Below are 24326 nucleotides of genomic sequence, written 5' to 3' on the forward strand. Positions count from 1 at the left end.
GTAGGGCTTCACCTCTTCGTGGATGCTGAGCTATTTGCTCCCCCGTTGCCCCCCAACACCTATCTTTAAAAAAATCAGAATGTCTCTTTATCTTATCAGCAGATTATAGGTGATAGGTGCTAGAGTCCAGAAAGCTGCCGGGGTGAGTGATGTTGGGTTTGGCAGTCATTTCCTGGCAACAGCGCTCTAGTGTGACGGCAGGGTAGAGGAACCATCCATCAAATAATTGTTTAAGATGCTGTGTCACCACCATCACAATCAACAGCAATGAAACAGAAGCTAAAAGAACTTTCCTTTAGTAAGCTTGATTAAATTCGAGGACCATAGCAGGCCACTTTACTGTTACATCATTGCTATAGAATTTTATTTGAATATTTGCCCCGAGGGACTACAAACGCTGGAGACTTACAGAGCCCCAGTTTTCCCAGGTATGCTAGTACCATGGGTGGGAAATCTAGGGCAGGGAAAAAACTTACGTCAAGTGAACATTACCAGAAAATTTGCCACCATTAGAGTGGCGACAAGCCTATTCTCGTGTATGTGTGCGTACGTGTACGTGTGTGTGCGCGTGTGCGTGTGCGCGTGTGTGAATCCAAACTGTTTTTTAAGATACCAAACTAAAGGTGAAATGGCAGGGTAGGTTGGGAAATTCCCAGGTAGTCTTTGAGGATGTTCACCACTAGGGGGCGGAGCAGGCTGCTTCAATTTCCTAGGACCTTTCCCCCACTAGGAGCGCTGAAAGTTATGGAGAGAAGAAGCAGGTTAAAGTCTGAAGAGAAGGTTGGATACAGGGGTTGGGAATCCCTCTGAGGAATCTTAGTCTTATTAATAAAAGAACTTAAGAATGGATTTCAATGTAAGCTGGCATGGAAATCAGACACGTGATGAAAAAGCAGCCACGTGGTAGGGAGAGAAGCTTTAGAGAAAGAGAAGACACCCGCAATAAGAAGGGTAGGTTCTGGCAGAGAGAGGGGGAGAGGGAGACAGGGGGGGGTGGGAGAAAGGGAGAGGAGAGGGGAGAGGGGAGAGGGGAAGGGGAGGTGGGCGAGGAGGAGAGGGGAGAGAGGAGAGAGGAGAAAGGAAGAAAATGGCTAAGTTGCACCTCTTCTGCCAAAGCTCATGATGGCTCCTAGGGACCGGGCTGGGGGTAGGGATCATAGAAAAGAAAATTACAGTGTCTCGTTAAAGGAACGATTATCATGCCTACTCTTTAAAGTGGCTTAAGGTGAGCCTATCTTCCTAGGGGTGGTCTCTCGCCACAGGGTAACTGCCTGACCCAACTACTGTTTAGGTCTCCGCCAGGCCCGAGATTCTGTTCTCTTGACCAGAAGGAGCTTTTTCGTAGCGGGCATCTTTACTGCAGCTCTAAACTGTTGAACTTAAACCTCTTACCCTCCGTGAGTCACTCACTGCTATTAGGAGCCCAAGGGTGGGTGAGCAGCATGAAGAGTGCCCCATTGGAAGCAAAAATGTGTGCCTTTGACAACTTTTGCTTCTTAAAATATTTCTTTCTACCCTTCACTTTCCAAAGACTGCACAGACCTGAACACCCAAATGGTCCCCAGTGGCTGCTCTGATCAGGGATGCCCCAATGTTCTCTAATGACGTCGACGTGGACCTGTTGGTGTTTAGCCTCAGACTTAGACATGGCCCTTGAGGTGGGACCTCACTGTCACCACGGGTGCCAGGGCAGGCCACTCACAGCAGGCTACAGCTCTCCACCCTGGACTCTCCGGCTCCATCTCTCTCCATACTGCTCAAACTGCTCCACTTCTCTCTCTCTCTCTCCCATCTAACCACCACATTCTCGTTCATTGTGGAGCCTCCCACTGCAGGCTGGCCACGTAGCTGGCAGGGCCTGGGGTGCCATCTTCCATCTGTGCTACATGGTGTAGCAGGACCCAGATAATGCTATTCAGATCTATCCTGTGGCTGCTTGATACCCCCCCCCCAATGATCTGGGTTCCTGAATGAGAGGCACATACACACAGCCTTTATATTTCTCTATGCCTTAAACAGCTCAATAGCTGGGCCACTTCCTAGCCTCCACGTGGCGAAACTACCTCCCTCCAATATCCCCAGGTTACTACTACTAAAACCTATATTCTATCTTTGCTGCCCTAGGCCCAGATGTGCAGCCTTCTCCAGCTGTGCTTTCCCCCAGCTCCTACATGTTGGCTATGCTCTTTCTCTCTGCTATGGCATCTTGGTTCTCCTCACAGCTTGACAGATGCCTCCTTTCTCCTCCTCAGTCCCTTGCCTGGGGGAATCCTAAAAGTCCCACCTCTGTCTCCCTGCCTAGCCATTGGCAGCCAGTAACTTTATTTACCAATCAAAACCAACAGGGGGGGGGGGGACAGGGTCCCTCAGTTTTATATGTGGGACACACTGCAAACAGGTTCTTGGGATACCTTATTAGCATGACAGTACAAGCAGCTATAACAGTGGTGGCAAGTGGGTGTCTAGTGCCTGCCTGTGCCAAGTTCAGGATGACAGGACTGTAGATGGCACGGCAGTCCTTGGGCCTCTTTCTCCTCCCGTGCTGTGCCGCCTGGATTTGATTTGATTTGATTCGTATAAGTCCTAGGCATAAGCTTTAGCCATTGAGTCAGGCATCAAGCCAGGATAAACAAAGGATCTCTCTGCCCCTGACCAAGATAAGAACACTGCCACCAACAAGGTATCTCAGTGCCTAGTGCCAAGAGGGCAAAGAAGGCTTTGATTGCTGGACTTCGGTACTTTGATAATTGAACCTTGACCGCTAGCCTCAAAAAGAGGAAGTGACCAAATAAGGGAACAGACCTCGGTGGCTGGCTTTAGGAATGTAGTCTAGCAGTTTTTAGCAAGGCAGAGAGAATGAGGGGGAAGGACAAGACCTTCAGAACCATATTTAATATGCTCCAGCTGGCTAGAGCTCCTTCAAAATTTCTCTAAGGGCAGTCAGCACAGCATTCTAACCAAAACAAGTCTGGCTTCTCCATCTTCCTAATCTACCAAATTTGCGGGGAGCTGGAAGCTAATACAGCAGTTCTTCATCCTAACTACATTTCCGATCATGTGGAGGACATCTAAGAAAGCAATTTGGGGCTTTCTCCCCAGACTGGTTGGTGCCTGAGAACTCTCCAGACAATCTCCAGAGTGCATCTGAGAGAAGCTGTTGGGAGTCTCCATTTTGAGATTTCACAGGAGACACAAAAACTCCAGAGAAGGATACAGGCAACTACAGTTTTCCCTAACATTGTTAAATTGTTTTCTTTTCTTTAAAAAAATCATCCTTCCACCTGTGTAACTTTTGCCTGTACCCTCTGCACCTGGGCTAGTTTGTAGGCGACTGCTGCTGTTGCAAGGAAAATTACTTGAAAATAAAACTGAATACAATTTTGCAGAAGTGTTTGTCTTGGGTAACCCATTAGGGCTTTACAAGGTATCCCCCTGCTACAGCCCTGAAAGTGCTTCACTCCACCCTTCATTCCGCTCTTGGGATCTTCCACTGCCTCTCTGGCCTCCTCCTCAGGAAAGGACAGAGAGACAGAAGAAGCCATAATGGTGGTGGTGGCTGTAGGTTTTGCTGCTGGTGCTGGTGGTGAAGGTGAACCCAGTCCCCTCTTCTCCGTCCCAGCTTGGCCTTCCTCTAGTGTAACACTGCAGGCCAAGGTCAGAGGCTCTGGCTCCAGTTGCCACCTTCGTGGCTGCACCTAGGCCATCTTGACTCACGAGCATCGTATGCCTTGGGCACTTTGGCTCAAATGAGGGTCTGAGGTAGAGTGGTGTCTGATTCTATTCTGGCCAGACAGCTAGGTAAGAGCCCTACAGACAGGAGTGGGGAAATAGATGAGAGGCACTTCTGGCTGTCCTGTGACCTGGTTCCAGTGAGGGAACAGCCTCGGCTTGCTCACGATTTGGACAATTTCGGCTTCCAGCAGCTGTGGGTGTCAAGAAAAGTATCCGGCAAAGAAGAATGGCTTGGGATTTTACCAGAACAAAAGCAGACATTGAAGTAAAAGGTAACATTTTCTTTGAGTCATGCATGCATCAGCTGTGACTATGACAGCAGGCTTCCACAGAGATAAGGACAGAGCACACTGAGGTTGTGGAAACAGTGATTTATAACATAGAGACCTGACACAGTCCCCTTTGGCTCAGAGACTTGCTTCCTGGGTCTCAAGGAACATTGATTCATGAAGGCAGCTCTGTGAGAAAGCCAGAGATAAGAAATGGTTTTCAGGAGAATTAACCCAAGACCCTAAGAGCAATGGAGCTCGCAGACAACATTTGCCGTATGGCTGCAGGACCCCCCCCCCCCATCTCTGTCAGATCCAGGAAAGCTGTGTGGCAGCAGGAATTTCTTCTTGTATTTCCTTTGCTGGTATTTCTAGTAACCTCTGTTGGACTGGGCATTTCAAGAGAGCACCACAGCAACAGAATGGGAGTCCCACCTTGCCAACGGTCTCCATCAGGTCCTGGGGAGGCTGGGAAATGTTTCAGTCAAGGGTTCTACCGGGAAACCATTGGCAACCCCAAATTAGGATCACTCCGGGGAGGCTTATACACTGCTGTGTGGACTGGGTGAGCGGTGTTGGGATAGCACAGGCTTTAGCAACAGGGTTACTAGGCGCAGCGAGGGGGGCTGCAGTGCGCTCAACAGGAACACCAGAAGAACGTCGTGGAGAAAAGGCTGATTTGAGATAACGGGGACCCCAGGCCAGCCTGGATGTCCCCTCTCCCATATGAACAATAACTTCTTTTCTCCCTTCCCTCCTGTGGGCCTATACTTGGGTCCCCAATACCTGAAGCAAAGGAGTCGGTGGATATAGTCTTATTAAGTCTGTTCTGTGGAAGATTTCAAGCTGAACACGATCAGACTCACTTAAAATAAAACATTTCAATATTACCGCTGCCTGTTCAGAAGTACACATGAAGAGAAGACTTCACACCAGCCTGGCAAGTGGCCTCTGGATCACTGGTTCTCAACTTGTGGGTGGAGACCCCTTTGGGGCTTTCATATCAGATCTTCTACATATCAGACATTTACCTTCTGATTCATAACAGCAGCAAATGACAGTTATGAAGTAGCAATGAAAATAATCTTATGGCTGGGGGGCGGGGGTTACTGCAGCCTGAAGAACTGTATTAAAGGGTTGCAGCATTAGGAAGGTTGAGAACCACTACTCTAGCTCTAATAGCAAGGATAATGTGATTCACCAAAGAAGACCAGTGAGGAGAACCAGACCTATTACAGAGGCAGTGGGGAGAGGTGAGTCAGAGTCTAGACTCTTCGTGATCTATATCTCTACTCAGCTTCCTTCTCTTCTGCATCTGTCCATCTGCTTAATCCTCAAGGTCATTCATTCTTGCAAGCCGGCCTGCTCTCTTCTTGCCCTGTCTTTCTCATTTCCTCTTTCTTCCACCTCGTCCTCGTCCTCGTCCTCGTCCTAGTCCTCGTCCTCGTCCTCATCCTCCTCGTTCTCCTCCTCCTCGTTCTCCTCCTCCTTCTTCTCTCTCTCTCTCTCTCTCTCTCTCTCTCTCTCTCCCTCCCTCCCTCCCTCCCTCCCTCCCTCCCTCCCTCTCTCCTTCCTTTTTCCTTTCCTAAAGAGACAAGCCAAGGTCCCTGTGCCCCAGTCTCCAGCTGGGGCTGCTTTATTATCAGATAGAATGGCTTTGTTAACAGTGCTCTCTATTTCTTAATATGATGAGTCAGTCCTCAAGGGTGATGGTATTTTCATGGTGCGTCTACCTCTGGTTATGACTGCGTTCCAGGGAAGACATTGATTGTGAGAATGATTTGAAGCCTGGGTTCTGGTTGTTTTCTCCAAGGAGGATTTCTGTTTAGCTGGGGACATATGGGATAGGAATGCTACCAGCGCTATTTACATTCTTGGAATCTTGGAGGACCAAGAAGGTACTAAGTTTGAGCCCCACACCTTCTTAAGAACTGGCCCACTAAATAGTCTTAGATGAAGTGGGGTTCTGTTTGCTTGGTTAGTTTTAATGTTTTAGCATTTTACATAAGGAAGAGGTCAAAACTATAAGGGTCCCTGCTGCTCATTTTTGAGTCTTCAGAATGCTAGTTTAAATAGGTCTCTCTGGTCTGCCTAGCAGGGCACTCTATTTTTGTCCCCTTTCACCTTTTGTGTGGCTATGTATCTCAATCTGCTATTAAAATCAAAGTTGGAAGTCCAGGTGGATGAAGATACACCCTGGAGGCATTCTGAAATAAGGGACCTGCCAGAGTAGCTTTTTACAATGAACTCTCAGCCAATGGCATCCAAATAATAGCTCCTTTAACATTCACAGCGAGCCACTGGGATGATCAATTGCATTCTTTCTGGAGGAAGGAAATGAGAACTAGTGTGTCTGAGAAACAAGTTCACGGTCATCTTCACAAAAGCCATAGCTGCTTTGATTTGATCAAGTTACGGGGACTCTCTGGTGTATCCACAGTTCTCTGAGCATTTTTCATCACATCTGACTCCATTCACGATTCTTGCCAGCATCTCTGGCTCAGAACCATAGAAAGAAGAAAATCCTGGAGAACGTGATGCTTGCCTTCAGCAGTGTCTCTGAGGCTGTAGGAAGAGTGGCAGAGCTCCGTGATGAGCAAACAGAACAGCCCTTCGACTACCTCCCTCAGATCATACATGAATCTGTGCTTAAAGTCAGCAGTGCCTTTTCCGTGTAAGAGAAATCACTGAGTGCTGTTAGTAATGCTTTTGCTCTTCTCTGACAAACCAAGTATGGAGAAATGTAATCCTGTATTTATCGACGGGCTTACTGTTGTTGATAGTCTGTAAGGCAGTGCCGCTGCGGACCACAGAACACCGTGCTCCTCATTACAGACATCTTGATGCTTTTGTTTTCGGGCTCAAGGAAGCTCCCATCCTAATAACCTTTAAGTGGGTTGCAGTTCCATTTGCCTGGGTTTATGAAGCGGTCTCTTAGAGCTAACAGCACTAAGAGTAGATTGGTTAATTATCATGTATACTGTGCCTTTGGACAAGCAGTTCTCCTTTTACTGCTCTCAGTAATTTGGTCTTCCTAGAAACAAACTCTGAAAAAAAAAATATTGCATTAACTGCTTGAGCTAAGCCTCCTACTTGCTTGAGTGCAGTAACCATAGTCACGACCTGTCTCCAAAAAACCTCCAGGACTCACAGACTGAAGTCTAGCTAACCAGTAAGAGCTGGTTCTGTCACCTTGAAAAAGTCAGTCAATGCACTCACAATGGAAAACAGGCTTCAGATGCCTTCTGCATGCTTTCTTGACTTAAAAAATACCAGAACTAGCCAGCTAAGGGTGCGTGCCATGAATCCCAGCACTCAGGAGGCAGGGCCAGGTGATCTCTGTGAGTTCAAGGCCAGCCTGGTCTACAGAGTAAGTTCCAGGAGAGCCAGGGCTACATAGAGAAATCCTGCCTTGAAAAACAATACATACCAGACGTATCAGACACTTCTAGTGTAGGATCATCTCACTGACACTTCTGTTTTCTAAGTTCCAGTTTCAAAGACTGAGACATTTAAGACGGTGACACTTTTAGACTTATTTTTCCAGTGAGGAAGACTCATTTTAAGAGCCAAAGCTTCAGTGTGTTCTGATGGAGGAGGTCAAGTCCTTTGGCCATCCCGTGGAGTGCTACGGACTGGTATAGCTGGGTTGTCAGGTAGATTTATCCTTAGTTTTCTGAGGACCCTCCCTACTGATTTCCAGAGTGTCTGCACCAGCTTGCTTCCCCACCAACAGGAATGAGTGTCCCTCTTTCCCCACAACACTGGCAGCTTTTGCTGCCAGTTGTCTTGCTGGTCTTAGCCAGTCTAAGATGAGGCGAGATCTCAGAGCTGTTTTAACTTGCATTTCCCTAATAGCTAAGGGTGATGGGAAATTTTGAGGTGTTTCTTACCCTACTTTAATTTTTAATTGAGAACTCTCTCTCTCTGTTTAATTTCCCTAGCTCGTTCCTAAGTCTGATCATGTGTTTTCTTGACTCCTTGTTTCTTGAGTTCTTAGGGTCTGGATATTAATCCTTTGTCAGATATATAATTGGCAAAGATTCTCTCCAACTCTGTGAGAAACAACATTTAATCAGTCGTTTCCTTGGCTACACAGATGACTTTAGTTTTATGGATTCCCTGTTGTAAGATATTCACCAGAGCAGGCTGCTCTCTGGAAGCTGATAGAAAGTCTTTATTGGTCAGCTGCCATCCACACTGGGTGTTCAGGATCCCAGTGCTGCACTAAGCTGTTCTCAGGTTGAGCTTTCAAGCACAGAAACCATATTCTAGGTTGAAACACTCCAGTTAACAAGACAGTTAGCCAGACGCGAAATAACAGAAGACAAAAAGTGAGGTTAGTACATTAAAGATTTTCCCAGAACTAAGAACTTTAATGGATTAGGTCTTTGTTTTACTTTTGGCAGGTGGTACTGTCTATGTACTGAGTTTTACAGCCTGCATGGTATTTCTATCAGGGAGTCAGTTGTACTAAGGTCTGGGGGCCTGCCAAGTTCTGGGGCCATAGTAGAGTCCCATTTGTCAAGTGTTAACCTGAATTCCTAGGTAAATTCTACCTCTTGGAGGTGGAAGGTAAATCTCCTTCCATGGTAACAGGAAGTACTGTGTAAGTGGCCAAGAGAAGGTGGCATTAGTACCACTACCCAGCTGTCACACCTATTGGGCACAACAATGACCAGCGCACCAGCTGTTCTTAAAGGTGCAGTAAGTAGACTCATTGGCAGTAATCTATGGCTGGGGCTAAGAAGTCATGGATCTTAGAAGAAAATCTACTACTACAACTTTGCTAGACCAGCTTAATTACTGACCACATTTTAGAACGTATTCTCATACCCACATACAAGTATAGCTACCATCCCTTATTAAATAAGCTTCTTTTTACAGTAAATGGAGACCATCCCAGAAAAACACAGCCGGACACAAAGAAAATGTCAACCGATTGTGGGGAATCAAACCCCAATGGGTACATCCGCACCACTGTTCCTACATGTATGGCTCAGGGAACACAGTGGAAACGGGGACAGAAAGATTGTAAGAGCCATTACACCAGGAAGTCTTCTATGAAACAGTCCCTTTTATAAATGGCTGCATAAACAAGATCTGAACAACAGCAATATCAATAGGCATATTAGTAGAGAAGGTATAAAATGTTATGGGGTATTTATATATTTGTACATATGTAATATATATGTTTGCATTATTATGTGTATTATATTAACATTTATATTATATAACATTATATTATATATGTATAATTAAAATATATAACATATTTTACATGTTATGTATATGTTACATTATTTGTCTATATTATATATTTGTATATACATATAAATTTATATACATATATTCATTTGAGAGTGCAGAGGTACATGAGAAGGAGTAAAGGAAGAATCTGAAGGTAGAAAAGGTCGGATGGAATGAGTACCTTTTAATTTAAATGTATTTTAAAAAAATAAGCAAAACGAATGAACAATCAACAACCCTATTTAAGCAGCAATGGAGTGAAGGGTTCTATTTTTCCTCAGAAACGTGAGCACACTGCCCTCTAGTGGACCCGGCGCAGCCTTGACTGCCTGCTGCTCACTGCTGCAATCATTCCTGGAATAAAGACTTAGCTCTGATCTGAAGAAATTGTTGGCTTCTTCCTGAGAATCACTGCCACCTTATCAGGAAGTTAAGATGGTGGGAACGACTACGGGGTTTCACGCCACCCCGGGTCCTCCCTTTCCCTCTGCTCCAGAGAACTGCACCAGCCAGCCTCGTCTCCAGCCACAGATGTGCAATGTCTCCGTTACTGTGGGACTTCAAGAGGGCACAGTGCTGGCTACCCATAAGCCCTCAAATCGAAAGCTCCGGCTGGGATCCTGGAGTCGTTTCACACCATGGCTTCCATGTGGAGGTCAGAACAACTTTGTGGATGAAGTCAGTTCTGTCCTACAGGAACAGAGCACAGGTCACCAGGCTTGTCCATCAAGCACCGTTAGCTGCTGAACCATCTCACTGGCCCACTGTGCAGCGTTTAGATAATTTCCTACAAGAAATAGTCATCTATTTTTAGAGCTGCATATTATTCCCTCCAATGGAACTGTTATAATTATCTGAGGTTTGGGTTTCTAGCCTTTAACAGCTGAACAATCTCTCTATACCCCCACTACCCACTTTTTTGAGACAGGATCTTGCTAAATAGCTCTGACTCTAAGAGAACTCACTGTGTAGGCCATGCAGGATTTGAACTCTCAGAGATCCACCTGCCTCTGCTTCTTGAGTGCTGGGATTAAAGGCATGCATTACTATGCCCAACTGGAAATATTATCATTTCTAATCAGTCTCCTATTGATGTGTAATATTTCTCTCAGTCTTTGATATTCCGATGACTGACCTTACACATAGATAATGTCATATAGAAAAAAATTCCTGAAGTGAAATTGGCAGGTCAGTGATAGAGAATTTTAAAAACCTTCTAATTTTGGTAAATGTCCTCTATAGGGGTTTGCTACTTATTAAGGCAATATTTGCAACCACCAACTTAACTTGTTTTAAATATATAGCTTGAATAAACACCTTGTAGCATAGCAAAGAACACATTTAATCCCCATGTCCATGTTCCTGACATAAACTGAGGAATCTGAAATTTTCTGAGTGTCAGAACAGTCAGTCTTTTGCTGGGACTCGAACTCCCAGCAGGACTTGATTAGCTTCTGGGTGAGGAAGAAGAAGAGATGGCCATGTTATTGGACAGTTGGAAAGTCCAGCTCCATTGTCTGACATCTGGGGGAGGAAAGAAACTATAGAATTGAGTTCATCTTCCAGGGGTATGAACATTTCTGTGTGCTCAGAAGACAGTGATTCCTAAACTCGTCTCATATAATTCTCACCTCCTGCACATAGAGGAGACTGACCAACAACAGACCAAACAAAGCGAAGCCCAGCTTTATCACACACACACACACACACACACACACACACACACACACACACACACACACACACACTGTTCTTAAACTGGAGGCTTGATGTCTCTGAGTACAAAGCCACAGCAGAACTTCCCAGTTAGTGGTAAAGAAGTCTGAGTTTGAACAAAACCCCCTGTGGTTTTTAGATCTCTAAGCTTACAAGTGAAAGACTTAGTCACAGTGAGTAACCACCCACCCCATCCCGACACCTCCCCCGCTCCCCCCCCCCCGCTCCCACCCCCCCCCCGTTCCCCCCCCTCCCGGCAGTGGACAGTCACCAAAAACTCCTGGAGACTCATATAGCAGGGTCGCAGTGAGTCCTGGCCCCTGGCTACATTTCTTAGAGTAAACGAAAATAGTAACAGGAAAACCCAGTTTGCGATGTCTGTCTGATGTGTGATTTAGGACCTTAAACTTTCATTATAGAAATGGAAGACTGGGATCCCCAAAGGTCGAACCCTGGGAAAGGAAAGATCTGTTATCTAACTCGGAATAGGAACATATTTACCCTGAGGGTGGCAGCATCGGCTTGCCGCTGTGTTCCAGACTAGTCTGGGACGTATTTGTTGGCAGAAATCTTTAGGAAGTGGTGTGAGTCATTAAAATGAAACGGACTCGCTTCTCCTTCCCGCTGGGTACTTGGCTTCTGTTTTCTAAGGAACATTAGGATAAACGTTAACTTAAGGAAGCCGAAGGGAGAGCATGATAAGTAAGCATTGCTTTTCAGTCTCAACATCTCACTTAGCTCTGAAGTGTGCTTGACAAAGGGCCGGGTCAGAGTATTAATCTATTCCCTCCCTCTCCTTCTCTTCCTCCTCTCCTCTCCAACCTCCCCGCCCCTCGTTTTGTTTTGTTTTTTTGTTTTTTTGTTTGTTTGTTTGTTTTGGTTTGGTTTTTTTTTTTTGTTTTTGGTTTTTTTTTTTTTCTTCTCTTCTTTTCCCACCTTTCCAGACAGCCACCATTTAAGCCCTCACATTTTTAAAAGGTTTTTCCCTCTTTTTGTTTCTCTGTGATCTGCTGGAGACGGATTTAACCTGAGCTTTGAAAGGTCTTGGGCATCCCTCCGCTGTGGACACTCGCTGTGCTGGGCTCTGAATGGCCCAATGGAACCTCAGCCTTCCGAGCCTCCCTGGGAGGATCATTTCCTTCTACATTGTTAGACTCTGACACCTGCATTCCAAGAGGCTTCTTAGCTCTGCCACCTGCTGAAGCCTCAGACACGGCTAAGCAGCAGCCTTGGTGATAGCAAGCCTGGTGACAGGAGTTAGCCACCAAGCTTTGTGCCAATCGGAAGCTACTTCAAGGCCACCCAGCAAGACTGGAGGCACTTTGGTAGACAGCTTCCCCTTTCAGATTTTGAAAACAAAATGGTGTGTATTTGTTGTGGTCATGGATAAAATGTATTTGTGTATGCTCTTACTTTGTTACTTTTAAAAAAGACTTCATTGCGTCTCTTCACTGTACTTAGTACTGGGTTATGTAAGGATGTTTTCATGGTATATATTATGCACTGGCCTTCTCACGTGTTCTCTCCCCTGGCTGTCTTCTGGAATATGTTGTTTCACCCTTCTGTTTATAGGTTATATGCTCTATTTTTTTAACTTTTCTTTTTTTAATTTTATTTTTCTTGGACAGTTTATGTATTTACATCTCAAATATTATCTCTTTCCCATACTCCCTCTCCACTCCCCCTGCTTCTATGAGGATGCTCCCACTTCCACCCACCCACTCCAACCTCAATGCCATGGCATTGCCCTACATTGGGGAAATGAGTCTTCATAAGACCAAGGGCTTTTCCTCCTATTCATGCTGAACACTGCCATCCTCTGCTACATATGTAGCTGGAGTCGTGGGTCCCTCCATGTGTACTCATTGGTTGGTGGTTTAGTCCCTGGGAGCTCTGGTGGGGTCTGGTTGGTTAATACTGTTGTTCTTCCTATGGTATTACAAACCCTTCAGCTCCTTCAGTATTTTCTCTAACTCCTCCAATGGGTTCCCCTGTTCTCAGTCCAATGGTTAGCTGCAAGTATCCTCATCTGTATCAGTAGGGCTCTGGCAGAGCCTCTCAGAGAGCACACATATCTGGCTCCTGTCAGCAAGCACTTCTTGGCATTAGCAATAGTGACTGGGTTTGGTTGGTGCATATGGGATGGTTCCCCAGGTGGGGCAGTCTCTGGATGACCTTTTCTTCAGTCCCTGCTCCACTCTTTGTCCCTGTATTTCCTCCTGTGAGTATTTTGTTCTCCCTTCTAAGAAGGAACGAAGCATCCACACTTTGATCTTCCTTTTTCTTGAGCTTCATATGATCTGTGAATTTTTTCTTAGGTATTCCAAGCTTTTGGGCTAATATCCACTTATCAGTGAGTGCATACCATGCGTGTTCTTTTGTGACTGGGTTACCTCACTCAGGATGATATTTTCTGGTTCCATCCATTTGCCTAAGATTGTCATGTAGTCATTGTTTTTAATAGCTGAGTAGTATTCCACTGTGTAAACATACCACATTTTCTGTATCTATTCCTTTGTTGAAGGACATCTAGGTTCTTTCCAGTTTCTGGCAATTATAAATAAGGCTGCTATGAACATAGTGGAGCATGTGTTCTTGTTATATGTTGGAGAATTTTTTGGGTGTATGCCCAGGAGTGGTATAGCTAGGTCCTCAGGTAGTACTATGTCTAGTTTTCTGAGGAACTGCCAAACTGATTTCCAGAGTGGCTGTACCAGCTTACAATCCCACCAACAATGGAGGAGTGTTCCTCTTTCTCCACATCCTCACCAGCATCTACTCTCACCTGAATCCTTTATCTTAGCCGTTCTGACTGGGGTGAATTGGTATCTCAGGGTTGTTTTGATTTGCATTTCGCTGATGACTAAGGATGTTGAATATTTCTTTAGGTGAATTCTTTGTTTAGCTCTGTATCTCATTTTCTAAATAGGATTGTTTGATTCTAAGGAGTCTAACTTTGTGAGTTCTTTGTATATATTAGATATTAGCCCTCTATTGGATATAGGATTGTAAAGATCTTCTCCCAATCTGTTGGTTACTGTTTTTGTCCTAATGACAGTGTCTTTTGCCTTACAGAAGCTTTGCAATTTTATGAGATCCCATTTGTCGATTCTTGATCTTAGAGCATAAGCTATTGGTGTTTTGTTCAGGAAATTTTTCCTATACACATGTGTTTGAGACTCTTCCCACTTTCTTTTCTATTAATTTGAGTGTGTGTGGTTTTATATGGAGGTCCTTGTTCCACTTTGAACTGAGCTTTGTACAAGGAGATAAGAATGGGTGAATTTGCATTCTTCTATGTGCTAACCTCCATTTGAACCAGCACCATTTGTTGAAAATGCTATCTTTTTTTGCACTGGCTGGTTTTAGCTCCTTTGTCAAAGATCAAGTGACCATATGTAGAGGGCCGCAATAACATTCGCCACCGCTAGATGGCGCTGGCTTCCACTGTGCCCCACGTGGAAGGCCAGGATAGCCTCCGCCATTACAAAATGGCGCCAGCCTTCGCCGCGCCAGCTGACTTCCTTTCAGGAAGTTAACTGTGTGCGCATGTGCAAGAGTGCCTTCGTGCCAGGTCTTTGCCCACTTCGGGGCGTGCCTATGAGATCATGGGTAAGCAACCAATCAGGCGTGGACACGCCACATTAGGGTGTATATAAGCAGTGCCATTCTGGGGCTCGCTCTCTCCTCTTCAAGATGTAATAAACGCTTTGCTGCAGAAGGATCCTGGTGTCCGCGCATCGTTCTTGCTGGCGAGACGTTGGGAGCGCGACAACCATAGATATGTGGGTTCATTTCTGGGTCTTCAGTTCTATTCCATTGAACTACCTACCTGTCTCTGCACCTATACCAGGCAGGGTTTTTTTGTTTTGTTTTGTTTTGTTTTTAATCACAATTGCTGTGTAATACAGCTTGAAGTCAGGGATGGTGATTCGCCCAGAAGTTCTTTTATTGTTGAGGATAGTTTTTGTTATGCTGTGTTTTTTGCTTTTGCAAATGAATTTGCAAATTGCTCTTTCTAATTCTATGAAGAATTGAATTGGAATTTTGATGGGGATTGCATTGAATCTGTAGATTATTTTTGTCAAAATGGCCATTTTTACTATATTAATCCTGCCAATCTATGAGCATGGAAGATCTTTCAATCTTCTGAGATCTTCAATTGTTGTCTTCAGAGACTTGAAGTTCTTGTCATACAGATCTTTCACTTCCTTGGTTAGAGTCACGCTGAGGTATTTTATATTATTTGTGGCTATTGTGAAAGGTGTCATTTCCCTAATTTCTTTCTTAGCCTGTTTATCTTTTGAGTAGAGGAAGGCTACTGATTTGTTTGAGTTAATTTTATATCCAGCTGCTTTGCTGAAGTTGTTTATCAGCCGTAGGAGTTCTCTGATGGTATTTTTGGGATCACTTAAGTATACTATCATATCATCTGCAAGGAATGATATTTTGACTTCTTCCTTTCCAATTTGTATCCCTTTGACCTATTTTTGTTGTCTGATTGCTCTGGCTAGGACTTCAAGTACAATATTGAATAGGTAGGGAGAGAATAGGCAACCTTTTCTAGTCCCTGATTTTAGTGGGATGCTTCAAGTTTCTCTCCATGTAGTTTGATGTTGGCTACTGGTTTGCTGTATATTGTTTTTACTAAGTTTAGGTATGGACCTTGAATTTCTGATCTTTTCAAGACTTTTAAAATGAAGGGGTATTGAATTTTTGTCAAATGCTTTCTTGGCATCTAATGAAATGATCATGTGGGGTTTTTTTTCCCCTTGAGTTGTTTATATAGTGGATTACGTTGATGGATTTCCATATATTGAACCATCCCTGCATCCCTGGGATGAAGCCTACTTGATAATGATGAATGATTGTTTTTATGTGTTCTTAGATTCAATCTGTGAGAATTGTACTGAGTATTTTTGCATCTATATTCATGAGGGAAATTGGTTTGAAGTTGTCTTTCTTTGTAGGGTCTTTGTGTGGTTTAGGTATAAACATAATTGTAGCTTCAAAGAACAAATTGGGTAGTGTTCCTTCTGTTTCTATTTTGTGGCGTAGTTTGAAGAGTACTAGTATGAGGTCTTCTTTGAAGGTCTGATAGAATTCTGCACTAAGCCCATCTGGTCCTTGGATTTTTTTTAGTTAGGAGACTTTTAATGACTGCTTCTATTTCTTTAGGGGCTATGGGACTGTTAGATGTTTATCTGATCCTGAGTTAACGTTGGTACCTGGTATCTGTCTAGAAAATTGTCTATTTCCTCCAGATTTTCCAGTTTTGTTGAGTATAGGCTTTTGTTAGTTTTTTAATTTCCTCAGTTTCTGTTATCTCTCCCTTTTCATTTCTGATTTTGTTAATTTGGATGCTGTCTCTCTACCCTCTGGTTGGTCTGGCTAAGGGTTTATCTATCTTGTTGCTTTTATTCAAAGAACCAGCTCCTGGTTTTGTTGATTCTTTGTATAGTTCTTTTTGTTTCTACTTGGTTGATTTCAGCTCTGAGTTTTATTTCCTACTGCTCTTGGGTGTAGTTGCTTCTTTTTGTACTAGAGCTTTCAGGTATACTATCAAGATGTTAGGGTATGCTCTCTCCACTTTTTTTTTTTTTTTTTTTTTTTTTGGAGGCATTCAGAGCTATGAGTTTTTTTTCTTAGCACTGATTTCATTGTGTCCTATAAGTTTGGGTATTTTGGGCCTTCATTTTCATTAAATTCTAAAAAGTCATTACTTTCTTTCTTTATTTCTTCCTTGATCAAGTTATCATTGAGTACTGTTCAGCTTCCATGTGTATGTGAGCTTTGTCATTTTTGTTGTTATTGAAGACCAGCCTTAGCCCATGGTGAGCTGATAGGATTCATGGGATTATTTAAATTTTCTTATATCTGTTGAGGCCTGTTTTGTGGCCGACTATCTGGCCAGTTTTTCAGAAGGAACCATGGGGTGTTGAGAAGAAGGTATATTCTTTTGTTTTAGGATGAAATGTTCTATATTTCATGTCTTTTTATGAGATGTCTTTTAAATCCATTTAGTTCATAACTGCTATTGGTTTCACTGTGTCTCTGTTTAGTTTCTTTCTTCATGATCTGTCCATTGATGAGAGTGGTATGTTGTAGTCTCCTACTATTATTGTGCATGTTGCAATGTATTCTTTGAACTTTAGTAAGTTTCTTTTGAATGTGGGTGTCCTTGCATTTGAAGCATACATATTCAGAATTGAGAGTTCATCTTGGTAGATTTTTTTCCTTTGATGAGTATGAAAGTTTCCTTCCTTATATTTTTTGATAACTTTTGGTTGAAAGTCGATTTTATTTGATATTAGAATGGCTACTACAGCTTGTTTCTTGGGACCATTTGCTTGGAAAATTTTTTCCCAGTCTTTTACTCTTAGGTTGTGTCTGTCTTTGTCATTGAGGTGTGTTTCCTGTATGCAGCAAAATGCTGGGTCCTCTTTATGTATACAGTTTGTTAGTCTATGTCTTTTTATTGGGGAATTGAGTCCATTGATGTTAAGAGATACTAAGAATAGTGATTGTTTCCTGTTATTTTTATTGTTAGAGGTAGAATTATGTTTGTGTGGCTGTCTTCTTTTGGGTTTGTTGGAGGGAGATTACTTTCTTGCTCTTTCTAGGGTATAGTTTCCCTCCTTGTGTTGGAGTTTTCCATCTATTATCCTTTTTAGGGCTGGATTTGTGGAAAAATATTGTGTAAATTTGGTCTTGTCATGGAATATCTTGCTTTCTCCACCTATGGTAATTGAGAGTTTTGCTGGATATAGTAGCCTGGGCTGGCATTTGTGTTCTCTTAGGGTCTATATGACATCTATCCAGGATCTTTTAGCTTTCATAGTTTCTGTTGAGAAGTCTGGTGTAATTCTGATAGGTCTGCCTTCATATGTTAATTGACCTTTCCCCTTACTGCTTTTAATATTCTTTCTTTGTTTTGTGTATTTGGTGTTTTGACTATTATGTGACAGCAGGAATTTCTTTTCTAGTCCAATCTGTTTAGAGTTCTGTAGGCTTCTTGTATGTTCATGAACATCTCTTTCTTTAGGTTAGGAAAGTTTTCTTCTACAATTTTGCTGAAGATATTTACTGGTCCTTTAAGTTGGGGATCTTCATTCTCTTCCATACCTATTATTCTTAGGTTTGGTCTTGTCAGTGTGTCCTAGATTTCCTGGATGTTTTGGGTTAGGACCTTTTGCTTTTTGCATTTTCTTCGACTATTGTGCCAATGTTTTCTATGGTATCTTCTGCTCCTGAGATTCCCTCTTCTATCTCTTGTATTCTGTTGGTAATGTTTGCATCTATGACTCCTGTTCTCTTTCCTAGGTTTTCTGTCTCCAGGGTTGTCACCCTTTGTCATTTCTTTATTGTTTTTATTTCAATTTTTAGATCCTAGATAGTTTTGTCCAATTCCTTCACCTGTCTGTGTTTTTCTGTAATTCTTTTTTTTTTTTTTTTTTTTTTTTTTTTTGGGGGTTTTTTTTTTTTTTTATTAACTTGAGTATTTCTTATATACATTTCGAGTGTTATTCCCTTTCCCGGTTTCCGGGCAAACATCCCCCTCCCCCCTCCCCTTCCTTATGGGTGTTCCCCTCCCAACCCTCCCACCATTGCCGCCCTCCCCCCATAGACTAGTTCACTGGGGGTTCAGTCTTAGCAGGACCCAGGGCTTCCCCTTCCACTGGTGCTCTTACTAGGATATTCATTGCTACCTATGGGGTCAGAGTCCAGGGTCAGTCCATGTATAGTCTTTAGGTAGTGGCTTAGTCCCTGGAAGCTCTGGTTGCTTGGCATTGTTGTACTTTTGGGGTCTCGAGCCCCTTCAAGCTCTTCCAGTTCTTTCTCTGATTCCTTCAATAGGGGACCTATTCTCAGTTCAGTGGTTTGCTGCTGGCATTCGCCTCTGTATTTGCTGTATTCTGGCTGTGTCTCTCAGGAGCGATCTACATCCGGCTCCTGTCGGTCTGCACTTCTTTGCTTCATCCATCTAGTCCAATTGGGTGGCTGTATATGTATGGGCCAAATGTGGGACAGGCTCTGAATGGGTGTTCCTTCAGTCTCTGTTTTAATCTTTGCCTCTCCCTTCCCTGCCAAGGGTATTCTTTTTCCTCATTTAAAGAAGGAGTGAAGCATTCACATTTTGATCATCCGTCTTGAGTTTCATTTGTTCTAGGGATCTAGGGTAATTCAAGCATTTGGGCTAATAGCCACTTATCAATGAGTGCATACCATGTATGTCTTTCTGTGATTGGGTTAGTTCACTCAGGATGATATTTTCCAGTTCCAACCATTTGCCTACGAATTTCATAAACTCGTTGTTTTTGATAGCTGAGTAGTATTCCATTGTGTAGATGTACCACATTTTCTGTATCCATTCCTCTGTTGAAGGGCATCTGGGTTCTTTCCATTTTCTGGCTATTATAAATAAGGCTGCGATGAACATAGTGGAGCACGTGTCTCTTTTATATGTTGAGGCATCTTTTGGGTATATGCCCAAGAGAGGTATAGCTGGATCCTCAGGCAGTTCAATGTCCAATTTTCTGAGGAACCTCCAGACTGATTTCCAGAATGGTTTTACCAGTCTGCAATCCCACCAACAATGGAGGAGTGTTCCTCTTTCTCCACATCCTCGCCAGCATCTGCTGTCACCTGAGTTTTTGATCTTAGCCATTCTCACTGGTGTGAGGTGAAATCTCAGGGTTGTTTTGATTTGCATTTCCCTTATGACTAAAGATGTTGAACATTTCTTTAGGTGTTTCTCAGCCATTCGGCATTCCTCAGCTGTGAATTCTTTGTTTAGCTCTGAACCCCATTTTTTAATAGGGTTATTTGTTTCCCTGCGGTCTAACTTCTTGAGTTCTTTGTATATTTTGGATATAAGGCCTCTATCTGTTGTAGGGTTGGTAAAGATCTTTTCCCAATCTGTTGGTTGCCGTTTTGTCCTAACCACAGTGTCCTTTGCCTTACAGAAGCTTTGCAGTTTTATGAGATCCCATTTGTCGATTCTTGATCTTAGAGCATAAGCCATTGGTGTTTTGTTCAGGAAATTTTTTCCAGTGCCCATGTGTTCCAGATGCTTCCCTAGTTTTTCTTCTATTAGTTTGAGTGTGTCTGGTTTGATGTGGAGGTCCTTGATCCACTTCGACTTAAGCTTTGTACAGGGTGATAAGCATGGATCGATCTGCATTCTTCTACATGTTGCCCTCCAGTTGAACCAGCACCATTTGCTGAAAATGCTATCTTTTTTCCATTGGATGGTTTTGGCTCCTTTGTCAAAAATCAAGTGACCATAGGTGTGTGGGTTCATTTCTGGGTCTTCAATTCTATTCCATTGGTCTATCTGTCTGTCTCTGTACCAATACCATGCAGTTTTTATCACTATTGCTCTGTAATACTGCTTGAGTTCAGGGATAGTGATTCCCCCTGAAGTCCTTTTATTGTTGAGGATAGCTTTAGCTATCCTGGGTTTTTTGTTATTCCAGATGAATTTGCAAATTGTTCTGTCTAACTCTTTGAAGAATTGGATTGGTATTTTGATGGGGATTGCATTGAATCTGTAGATTGCTTTTGGTAAAATGGCCATTTTTACTATATTAATCCTGCCAATCCATGAGCATGGGAGATCTTTCCATCTTCTGAGGTCTTCTTCAATTTCTTTCTTCAGTGTCTTGAAGTTCTTATTGTACAGATCTTTTACTTGCTTGGTTAAAGTCACACCGAGGTACTTTATATTATTTGGGTCTATTATGAAGGGTGTCGTTTCCCTAATTTCTTTCTCGGCTTGTTTCTCTTTTGTATAGAGGAAGGCAACTGATTTATTTGAGTTAATTTTATACCCAGCCACTTTGCTGAAGTTGTTTATCAGCTTTAGTAGTTCTCTGGTGGAACTTTTGGGATCACTTAAATATACTATCATATCATCTGCAAATAGTGATATTTTGACCTCTTCTTTTCCGATCTGTATCCCCTTGATCTCCTTTTGTTGTCTGATTGCTCTGGCTAGAACTTCAAGAACTATATTGAATAAGTAGGGAGAGAGTGGGCAGCCTTGTCTAGTCCCTGATTTTAGTGGGATTGCTTCAAGTTTCTCTCCATTTAGTTTAATGTTAGCAACTGGTTTGCTGTATATGGCTTTTACTATGTTTAGGTATGGGCCTTGAATTCCTATTCTTTCCAGGACTTTTATCATGAAGGGGTGTTGAATTTTGTCAAATGCTTTCTCAGCATCTAATGAAATGATCATGTGGTTCTGTTCTTTCAGTTTGTTTATATAATGGATCACGTTGATGGTTTTCCGTATATTAAACCATCCCTGCATGCCTGGGATGAAGCCTACTTGATCATGGTGGATGATTGTTTTGATGTGCTCTTGAATTCGGTTTGCCAGAATTTTATTGAGTATTTTTGCGTCGATATTCATAAGGGAAATTGGTCTGAAGTTCTCTTTCTTTGTTGTGTCTTTGTGTGGTTTAGGTATAAGAGTAATTGTAGATTCGTAGAAGGAATTCGGTAGGGCTCCATCTGTTTCAATTTTGTGGAATAGTTTGGATAATATTGGTATGAGGTCTTCTATGAAGGTTTGATAGAATTCTGCACTAAACCCATCTGGACCTGGGCTCTTTTTGGTTGGGAGACCTTTAATGACTGCTTCTATTTCCTTAGGAGTTATGGGGTTGTTTAACTGGTTTATCTGTTCCTGATTTAACTTTGATACCTGGTATCTGTCTAGGAAATTGTCCATTTCCTGAAGATTTTCAAATTTTGTTGAATATAGGTTTTTATAGTAAGATCTGATGATTTTTTGAATTTCCTCTGAATCTGTAGTTATGTCTCCCTTTTCATTTCTGATTTTGTTAATTTGGACGCACTCTCTGTGTCCTCTCGTTAGTCTGGCTAAGGGTTTATCTATCTTGTTGATTTTCTCAAAGAACCAACTTTTGGTCCTGTTGATTCTTTCTATGGTCCTTTTTGTTTCTACTTGGTTGATTTCAGCTCTGAGTTTGATTATTTCCTGCCTTCTACTCCTCCTGGGTGTATTTGCTTCTTTTTGTTCTAGAGCTTTTAGGTGTGCTGTCAAGCTGCTGACATATGCTCTTTCCTGTTTCTTTCTGCAGGCACTCAGCGCTATGAGTTTTCCTCTTAGCACAGCTTTCATTGTGTCCCATAAGTTTGAGTATGTTGTATCTTCATTTTCATTAAATTCTAAAAAGTTTTTAATTTCTTTCTTTATTTCTTCCTTGACCAGGTTATCATTGAGTAGAGCATTGTTCAATTTCCACGTATATGTGGGCATTCTTCCCTTATTGTTATTGAAGACCAGTTTTAGGCCGTGGTGGTCCGATAGCACGCATGGGATTATTTCTATCTTTTTCTGTAATTCTTTAAGGGATTTTTGTGTTTCCTCTTTAAGGGCTTCTACTTGTTTGCCTGTGTTCTCCTGTATTTCTTTAAGGAAGTTATTTATGTCCTTCTTAAAGTCCTTTATCATCAACATAAGATGTGATTTTAAATCCAAATCTTGCTTTTCTGGTGTGTTGGGATATTCAGTATTTGCTGTGGTTGGAGAACTGGGTTCTGATGATGCCAAGTAGTCTTGGTTTCTGTTGCTTAGGTTCTTGCACTTGCTTCTTACCATCTGATTATCTCTGATATTAGTTGGTCTTCTGTCTCTGACTGGAGCTTGTCCCTCCTGTGGACCTGTGATCCTGTGATCATATGAGTGAGAGGGCTCCAGAGAGACTAGCTCTTCCGGGGAACAGACAGGGAATCTTAAAATGCTGTAGCCACAATCACACCCTCTTAGGCATAAATGCCAATATTCAGAATTGTGAGCCCGTCCTTTTAATTGGAAAATAGTTATTTTTATAGTTAATAGATAAAATAAGCATAGTATCTGTATGTCTCATGCTTAGTTACTCTGCTAACTTAGTAACTCTGCTTAGTTACTATCTGCCCGATAGCCTTTGGAATATTGTTTTTTGAAATATTTGGTTATCTTTTTGTATAAGCTCTTATTGGATCACCTTGAGAAACTTGATCAAAAGTTTTTCCAGAAATGATGCCTGCTCATCATCAGGTGTTCCTCTCCAGACCTCACTCTTAATTCTAGATTTAAATTTTCTCTGATGGAGAAGAAAATGTTAACTGGAATTCTACATCCCAGGCCCAGGATTACAGGTTCTTAGAAAGAAGTTATTATTATTCTCATTTTTCCCCATTGACAGTTTTCTTTGTATCTTTTGCCACAGGCAGATTTTCCTGAACCTGACCTTTCAATGACAATGTGACATTTGAAGGTGGCCTGGTTCTATTAGGCGTCTTAGGGCTCCCCTATTTTGTGTATTTCTGAGGCCTACTTATCAGGTCTCCACATGTCCAAGCACGTGTGTGCACCTGGATTTACATGTGTACCTGTGCCACAACATAAGAAAAACAAAGCAAAGATGGTAAAACACATTGAAGTTCAGGATGACTAAGCAGGCAAGAATCCCCTAGTGGAGAAGACCAACACCCTTTTTCCGAAACAGGGAGACCAAGAAATGACATGTCAAGTCTTTCAAAGTTAGTGTTCCAGACCGTAATGCAGCACCACTTACAAGATAGAATTGTGGAACACTGATGCAAACAGACTATTACCTTTTTCCCGGGCCCAGCAGAAGTGAGTTTGGAGTCTTGCCTTGATGAGTTGAAAGGATGGGAGGAAGCACAGCAGTGACCAGCAAAGCCTCAGGATCAGGTGTTACAGCCCTTCCTCTGCCCTCCACACACCAATCACCACCTCTGTCTCTAGGGGCTAATTGGCACTCACCTATGTCTTCTGGGAAAATAAATTCTCATGAGTGGCTCAATATGGATTTAACAGCAACTGCCTAAAGACTGTTAACATTTTCCCTATTTCAGTTTTTAGGTTCCCAGGGCATATTGGAAAACTACAAGGCATGTCACACTTTGTTGTGATTGGTGTAATACTGCCTCTGCTCCTCAAGGCCAAAGTCTGGTTTCAAACAGCATCACTTAAGTCTGACAATTAGATCTTGTTAGACTTTCAGAAAAACAAAAACAAAGCCTACCCAGGAGAAACTCATTCTTAAAATGAATTATTCTCAAATTTCTCTGCCTCAAGCTCAGAAATATATAGGAACACTCACCATCTCTAATGAAGATGTGACCTAATAGGAGAACTTGCCACTAGAGTGGCATGTTGAGATGGAAAATTACATTGTATTTTAAAAGGGGAATCACAATCTCCCATGTGTGTGGTCCAGTATCATGGGCATTGAGAAATGGCTGTGTTGCCTCAGTCATCGGTATTGCTGGAATCTAGGTGAGATGTGTTTCTCTCGGATCATTGGCCTGGTTTTG

General features: G+C 42.6%; 1 long non-coding RNA gene across 3 annotated transcripts in view; it reads right to left on the bottom strand.

Moving 5' to 3' along the window:
- The window catches only part of LOC108351748 (uncharacterized), a 59216-nt gene that overhangs the window by 9100 nt on the left and 25790 nt on the right, over positions 1–24326 (bottom strand). For 2 of the 3 annotated variants that reach the window (XR_010054220.1, XR_005488317.2), the window contains 2 exons: positions 23601–23781; positions 11469–11613 (listed from right to left, as the gene is read on the bottom strand). This is a non-coding gene — a long non-coding RNA (uncharacterized LOC108351748). Of the gene's footprint in view, positions 1–8356; positions 10776–11468; positions 11614–23600; positions 23782–24326 lie in introns of those variants that run through there. The other variant, XR_005488315.2, reaches the window with a different exon arrangement.

The sequence above is a fragment of the Rattus norvegicus genome, chromosome 8 (assembly GCF_036323735.1).
Source record: "Rattus norvegicus strain BN/NHsdMcwi chromosome 8, GRCr8, whole genome shotgun sequence".
Classification (NCBI taxonomy): domain Eukaryota; kingdom Metazoa; phylum Chordata; class Mammalia; order Rodentia; family Muridae; genus Rattus; species Rattus norvegicus.